This window comes from Tarenaya hassleriana, unplaced genomic scaffold (genome assembly GCF_000463585.1).
Source record: "Tarenaya hassleriana unplaced genomic scaffold, ASM46358v1 Cleome116, whole genome shotgun sequence".
In the NCBI taxonomy this organism is placed as follows: Eukaryota; Viridiplantae; Streptophyta; class Magnoliopsida; order Brassicales; family Cleomaceae; genus Tarenaya; species Tarenaya hassleriana.
This window is the reverse complement of record NW_010961950.1, coordinates 278376-286652: the sequence shown is the minus strand read 5'-3', so window position 1 is coordinate 286652 and position 8277 is coordinate 278376.

Here is an 8277-nt window from a genome sequence, read left to right as displayed (position 1 = left end):
TTTAGAGTGCGTCGAAACATGTTTAGAGTTCATCTCAACATGTTTTGAGGGCACCAAAACACGTTTAGAGTGCATCCAAATAAATTTAGAATGCATCAAAACATGTTTAGAGTGCGTCAAAACATACTTAGAGTGCTTCAAAACATGTTTACAGAACATCCAAACATTTTTAGAGTGCGTCGAAACATGTTTACAGTGCATCCAAATAGACTTAGAATGCATCCAAAGATGTTTAGAGTTCGACGAAACATATTTAGAGTGCGTCGAAACATGTTTAGAGTTCGTCTAAACATGTTTTGAGTGCACCAAAACACGTTTAAAGTGCATCCAAACACATTTAGAGTGCATCGAAACATGTTTAGAGTGTGTAAAACATATTTAGAGTGCATCCAAAGAAGTTTAGAAGGCATCCAAACATTTTAAGAGTGCGTCGAAATATGTTTAGAGTGCATCCAAACAGACTTAGAGTGCGTCAAAACACGTTTAGAGTGCGTCGAAATATGTTTATAGTTTATCTAAAGATTTTTAGAATGCACCAAAACACGTTTAGAGTGCATCCAAACACATTTAGAATGTATCCAAACATGTTTAGAGTACGTCTAAACATACTTAGAGTGCATCCAAACATGTTTAGAGAACATCCAAATATTTTTAGAGTGCATCCAAAGATGTTTAGAGTTCGACGAAACATATTTAGAGTGCGTCGAAACATGTTTAGAGTTCGTCTAAACATGTTTTGAGTGCAACAAAACACGTTTAGAGTGCATCTAAACACATTTATAGTGCAATCAAACATGTTTAGAGTGCGTCAAAACATACTTAGAGTGCATCCAAAGATGTTTAGAAAGCATCCAAACATTTTAAGAGTGCGTTGAAACATGTTTAGAGTGCATCCAAACATGTTTAGAGTGCGTCCAAACACGTTTAGAGTGCGTCGAAACATGTTTAGAGTTCGTCTAAAGATGTTTTTAGTGCACCAAAACACGTTTAGAGTGCATCCAAACATATTTATAATGCATCCAAACATGTTTAGAGTACGTCAAAACATACTTAGAGTGCATCCAAACATCTTTAGAGAGCATCCAAACATTTTTAGAGTGTGTTGAAACATGTTTAGAGTGCATCCAAACATGTTTAGAGTGCGTCCAAACATGTTTAGAGTGCATCGAAACTTTTTTAGAGTGCGTCAAAACATGTTTAGAGTGCATCAAAACTTTTTTAGAGTGCGTCAAAACATGTTTAGAGTGTGTTGAAACATGTTTTGAGTGCAACAAAAGATGTTTAGAGTTTGTCGAAACATGTTTAGAGCACGCCAAAACATATTCAGAGCGCATCCAAACATATTTAAAATGCGGCGAAACATATTAAGAATGCATACAAACATGTTTAGAGTGCACTAAAATGTTTTTAGAGTGCGTCGAAACATGTTTAGAGTTCGTCTCAACATATTTTGAGGGCACCAAAACACGTTTAGAGTGCATCCAAATAAATTTAGAGTGCATCAAAACATGTTTAGAGTGCGTCAAAACATACTTAGAGTGCATCAAAACATGTTTAGAGAGCATCCAAACATTTTTAGAGTGCGTCGAAACATGTTTAAAGTGCATCCAAACAGACATAGAGTGCATCTAAACATTTTTAGAGTGCGTCCAAACAAGTTTAGAGTGCGTCGAAACATGTTTAGAGTTCGTCTAAAGATTTTTTGAGTGCACCAATACACGTTTAGAGTGCATCCAAACACATTTAGAATGCATCCAAACATGTTTAGAGTACGTCTAAACATACTTAGAGTGTATCCAAACATGTTTAGAGAGCATCCAAATATTTTTAGAGTGCGTTGAAACATGTTTAGAGTGCATCCAAACATACTTAGAGTGCATCCAAACACAATTAGAGTGCGTCCAAATAAGTTTAGAGTGCGTCCAAACACGTTTAGAGTGCGTCAAAACACTTTTAGAGTGCATCCAAACATGTTTAGAGTGCGTCCAAATACATTTAGAGTGCGTCCAAACACGTTTAGAGTGTTGGGTTTCGCTATGGATTCCTAGCATGCGATCATATCGATCTAGGGTTTGGTTTACTAGGTTTCATGCAGCGGAAGGATAATCTAAACCTAGTCAAACGTCACACGCAACCAAAATCATCCGTAAAACCCCGACAGATCGCGTATATCACCGTAGGAATCGAATACTTACCTCTTTCCTGACGATCTGAAAGTAGCAATCGATCCAGGGCCTGTTTTAATCATCAAGAGCTGAAAGTACAGCTCCTCTACATGTATCCACACCGACGGGAAGGATTCCAAACACTTTTGTAACTGATCTGCTAGGATCTGTGAAGTGAATAGGGTTTTCAAGACTTGGGATCGAATCCCTAGAACTAGAACCTCAAAAGGAACGATTTTTTTGTGTTCTAGATCTGTCTTAGGGTTCTGTAAGTTTTTCTTTTGGTTGAGGACGGCGTCCAATACCTCCTTATAAGTTACAAACCCTAATCCTTGTGAAAAGAGATTTTTTCCGAGTATTGACTCGGTCCGAGTCAGAACTCTGACTCGGTCGAGTCAGAACGAATCAGCCCAAGCCCATTGTCAACTCTTGACTCGGCCCATTGAGTATTGACTCGGTACGAGTCAAAACTTTGACTCGACCGAGTCAAAACATCAGCCAAACCCAAAACACTTTCTGGGCTTCGACCCGGATGGAACTGACTCGGTCCGAGTCAAATACTGACTCGGTCCGAGTCAGAAGGCTGAAAACGTCCAACACTCTGATTTGATCCGAAAACGGTTTTTCCGACCAAATCCAAGTCTTCCTTTCCGAAACTTCACATATAAGTCCATCCATAATGGTGTGTGACCCTGTAGGCCCATTCGCAGTGGCAGCAGCCTCGAGAACCATTCCCGATCTACAAGTCATGGTTAGCCTCTAGCAAGACGCCATGACCACCCACGTTGAATTGAGTTAGAGGTGATCTAACCAAGGCAATAACAGCTCGAGTTCTGATCCTTTATCTCCCGATATCATATGTTGAACAAGGGCATGGTTTGAGCCACCCTTCAAGTTCAACCGCTTTCTCGTTTTGGCAAATCGACTAATAAAATAGATGCAACTTCATCTATAGCGTGGCCACGCATTTTCATAGTCCGACTTCCACGAGAGGGCCCAGCGATATCTCTCCTATTGAGGAGGTGATAAGTGATACACGTCCAGCAGCGGAGAGGATGGAAATCTGATCCGAAAAATGCAATCACCCGCACTCGACGAAGGAGGCTCTCGAACTCACGTTTTCGGTAATGGAAATCGAAGGGGGGGAATTACGGGACGATGGCTCAATCACCGGCACTTCTATGAAGGCTCTCGAACTCAAGCCAAAGTGGAAACAAGGGTAAAAGATAGATAATATTCGGACAAACCGAAAAGAAAACTCGGACACACCGAAGCTCGTCGTCGGACACACCAACGGAAAGATAGTTTGGAGAAAATTCTCAACAAACAAAGTCTCAAGCATAAGCTCGAATTTCATTCACCAAATCTGTTCCAAATGATGTCTTACAACTCATATTTAAAGGCAAAACAAAAGAAATAACATTAATGGTAAATGCCATGCAAGATAGGTGGAGCCTCTTGCATTAAATGTGGTGGTTGGTAGAAACTAGCTGTTGGGAATTAACTTGTGACTCAAGAAGCTTCCTTTGCTTGAATGACTTGGGAATGAAGCAAATTATGCTTGTAATATGGAGAAGTTTCGTGCCTTAGTTGATCCAAAACAAGGAAGGTGTGTAGCTCCATTCCGAGATGCGTTCAAGGCGTGATTGATGGATGCAATGACGTTAACACAAGGAGCTCGAGATTTGGCACACATGATAGGTGGTTTGGGTCGAGATGATGCTTGTGATTCTCTTGTCTTTGGTCCTCTAATTTGAGATGTATTTAGCTCACAATTGCTTCTTAATTCTTGAAGGTTTGATCATGTATCTCCTTGTAGCCTTTCATTGTTGTAATGTGCATCTTCCAAGCATTGCTTAAGCTCCAAGCTATTCCGTTGAGCTCCTAGCTCCGTGCTCCCGTTCCAAGCTATCATTAGCTCCATGTGTTCCTTTACCTCCAAGATATAGTTTGATGTATCGCTCGGAATTCCGAGGTCCTCATCATTCCCTCCCTCTTCTGGAGGTTTCGTCCTCGAAACCATTTTTCCTACATCAAACGGATCCAAATCAACATCATTAAATAGGAAAGTTGTATTGTCCATACCTTGGCTGCCAAGGGCATGAGATCGTTGCTCTCTCGCTTCTCCTCGTTCGAATGGCTCATCCTTCTTGGTTATCTTTGGGTTTGAGACGGTTGTAATCCTTGAATCATCCATGCATCTATGATAAAAGTTTTTGGCTTCGTGTGCTCGGATGAGTCTTTCAATGATCAATGTTTGATTTGCCTCAATCTTCTTTTCGACCATACACAAGATCTGCAATCTAGTAGCAAAATCTAGGGCAACAATGTTAGTGCAGCTTGTGTTCTCATCGAATTGCTTCCTTTGGTCATAAACAAGAATAAAGATAAGAACAAAGTTACCACGAAAAGGTCTCGGGGAATTGGTTACGACCCATCCTTGCGTGCTCGAATCTATGAGTGACCATTTTGGCAATGCAAGATATAAATCGTAAATGAGAATGAAAATAGGAACATCATTACCTGTTGGTTCCCCCATGTTATGGCTTGTTCGTCGTGTACAAGCATTGTTGGCATAGAAGCTATCTACTCCATGTGAAGTTTGAGCTTGGATGGTAATTTCTAGAGGCCTCGATTGGGATGTGTTTAGGAGACATGCTCGGCAAGTAAGAGATCTTCCATTTTAGGTTGCGGGAAACAATAGAAATCCCATTGACAAACTTTCGTTTGAATGTTGTAGAAGATAGAGTACACCAAACCCGATTTCATTCACAACGACTTTAACCCGTACCACCAATCTACTTCAAACCCCATTTGTTTTCTGATTATATTTTATCACCCCTGGATAGTTTCATAGCCACAAACTTACTCGAGGACGAGCAAACCTCAAGTCTGGGGGGATTTGATCACACGGGATTTTCACCGGTTTTTCTAACGTCTTACATCACACTTTGCACATACCTTAGGCATAATAGGACGTTAGATGGTCATGGGTAGGATTCTTTTCTCCATTTTTCATGCAGGATGATCAAACGAGGACATTCACGCACAAGGCACGGAAAAGGAGCAGAATCGAGAAGACCCGGAAGGCTCAGAAAAAATGGGCGGCCCGCTCATTTTGCCGAGCGGTCGCCCATTGGCGGAATTCATCCCGAGAATTTGCTCAGAAAAAATGGGCGGCCCGCCCATTTAAACGAGCGGTCGCTCGACGCCGAGATTACGAAAACAGGCGGTCGCTCAAAAAATCAGGCGGTCGACCGTGCGCTGTGAAGAACGAGCGGTCGCTCAAACAAACGAGCGGTCGCCCGGAATCGGAAAAACGGGCGACCCTGAAGACGAAAACGGGCGACCCTGAAGAAAAAGTGAGCGCCCGCCCGTTATTAAATCCGGCCCAAAAAGGAAAAGCCCGATTTTTGAGGAGAAACCTAGCTGCTGCACTTGCATAAAAGAGGGAGTTTGAGGAGAGGGAAGGGAACTCGACCAACTTGAAGAAAAACACCTTGGAGAAGTGAAAAAGGAGATTTGGAGACCTAGAAAACTTGGAGAAGAAGAAGACCACCATTGAAGACCATCTTGAGCTTCTCTTTTCCCTTTCTATGTTTTCTCATTTTACTTTCTGTTTTGAAACCCTAGGCATGGAGTAGTAACTTTTGTTGTGGGGGAAGGATCCCCATTTTTGTATGGGCATCTATGCTTAATCTATGATGCTTTGAGTTTTCTTCCATGGGTTTGGTGTTTTGTACTTAATGCTATCAACTTTGGCGAAATCTTAGTTGGTATGATGTTAGAACACATTGATCATAGGGATATGGGGATGAGGTTTGGAACCAAACATCGAATGAGTGAGTTATTCACATTGGGAGATTGATGAGGACATCGGACCTAGCAGCTTGGAGGAGGACAGGAGCATAACGGAAGGAGCTCTTGAAGACGGGAGCTTAACGGAAGGAGCTCTTGAAGACGGGAGCTTAACGGAAGGAGCTCTTGAGGACGTTGAAGACTTGGCCCATCAGGCGTCAAGACTCTTGCCGGATGATCATAACATCACACGATCATTCGAAGCCGCGGGAACGGGACTTGACATGCACAACGCGAAAGCTCCCCGAGCAAACCCTAGAGCCGAGCCACCATTAACTCGTGCTAGAGCTCGAGCACTTCGTATCACGCTAACCAAGGCTGTCACTCAAGTTCTCGACGGATTCCGGAGTAACGATAACAATGGCGCATCCCTATTCGGACAAGAAGTGACCCGGAACGTCTTCAGCATTAAGTCTGAATTTGTTAAGGCCTAGGACTTGACTTTAGTCAAGTCTTCGGCCCAAGAGGAAGGCCCACGACCCAGCCCATGTGCAGCCCAAAAGGAAGGAGCTTTCCCAACAGCTCTTTATCTCATTTATTGCTAAACCCATGCATGTAAACTTAGCATTAAGTGTGTTTATTTCTTTTAAAAACTCAGCTCTTGTAATTTGAAAACACAATTGAGATTTTGCAAGTAATTTGAGATTGAATCTTCTCTCATTTCTTTGGCTGGTGTGTCCGCCCTTTTCCTCCGTGTTGGCCGTCGTCGGTGTGTCTGTCGGTCATCCGTCGAGCTCGGTTGGTCCGGCTCTTTCCCCTTGGTTTGTCTGAGGTTCCTTCCCTTCGATTCCATCTTCATCCTTTTGAAACGATCCGAATTCGAGAGCCACTATTTCGTGAGCCGGTGATTGGATTCGTTTCTCCGCAAAGCCACTTCGATTCCATTGTTCCTCTGCGAATTCGAGAGCCACGCTCGTGAGCCGGTGATTGCGGTTGAACTCCCTTCGCCATCCTCCTCGTGCGTACATCATTTTGATATCAGAGCTTGCTCGAGCCATAGGACGTTCCCCGGGTGAGATCTATCCTTTTATAATTTCTGTTTTATCATTTGTTCGAGTTTCCTTGAAAAAGCCGAAAACAATTTCACCAAAAACATCCCAAAATCTGATTTCGTGTTGCATTGTTTGCAGATTGTAGTCGAGGAAGAGTGATCAAGTTCCTACAGTCGGAAACGCAGCTACAATCCGGGTGAGATCCCTCCTTGATCGATCTCGATTGTTTGCTTAGTGATTCACGAAATCTGTGCGTGTTCGTGAACTATTCGTCTTCCGAAAATCTGGTTTGTTATCCGTTGTTGTGTGACGTGTTGGACAGATTGCGTGACGCTCATTGTGGAACTCTTGCACGTTTGTGTGTGATTAGAACCGACTATTGGTACCCGCAAGTCACTCATATACCCGGTAGAAATCTGCACGTCGCTAAGAAAAATCTGTTCTAGTGAGCGTTATATGCGAAACCGTTGATTGAAAACGCACGTTTGTTGTTCGTCTTGCTTGCACGATCCCATTGTGATGTTGCTGTCTGTTTGGTTGGTGCATCCCGTTGTACGCTGAGTGTGAAACGTGTTGCTTGCTGTTATTCCGTCTCACACGTCGATTCGATCTTTAGCACGTTTGCACGTCCATCGCCTTGCACGTCGATTCGATCTTTAGCACGTTTGCACGTCCATCTCCTTGCACGTCGTGATCGATTGTTGCATTGCACGTTGATTGTGGATCCATTTGAGTGTTTTGCGCGTTATTTGCATTGTGCGAGATTTGAGCGAAACATGAGTGCCAACGACGCCACAAACGAGGGTGAGAACGTAGGATCTTCTAGTAACACCGAAGTATTTCGAGCCCTCCAACAAATGATGGATCGAATAGCTAGGCTAGAAGAATCCCGACCGCAAAACCAACCCGCTCGAGAAACCGCATATCGTAACCGAGAACCCGTTGTCCGTCCTATACCAAACCGAGAACATAGCCCCGAAATCCATAGTGGGGATGACAGCGAGATAGGACCCCGTAGAAGGCAGCGAGAGAGAGCAGTAGACAACATAAGAGACCGTGACCCGTACCCTAGACATGAAGCCCCTAGGAACCGCGAGAGATTAACCGAGGAAGGGACGGATTACGACGAACCCCCTAGAGCCTATAGACACCGAGATAGGATAGATGCCGAGGGTTCCGATTACGATGAGCCACCTAGGAGGCGAGCCCAACCGAGACCGAGAGTTAGGGCCAACCGTAGGCGAGAGGCAAACGACGACTTA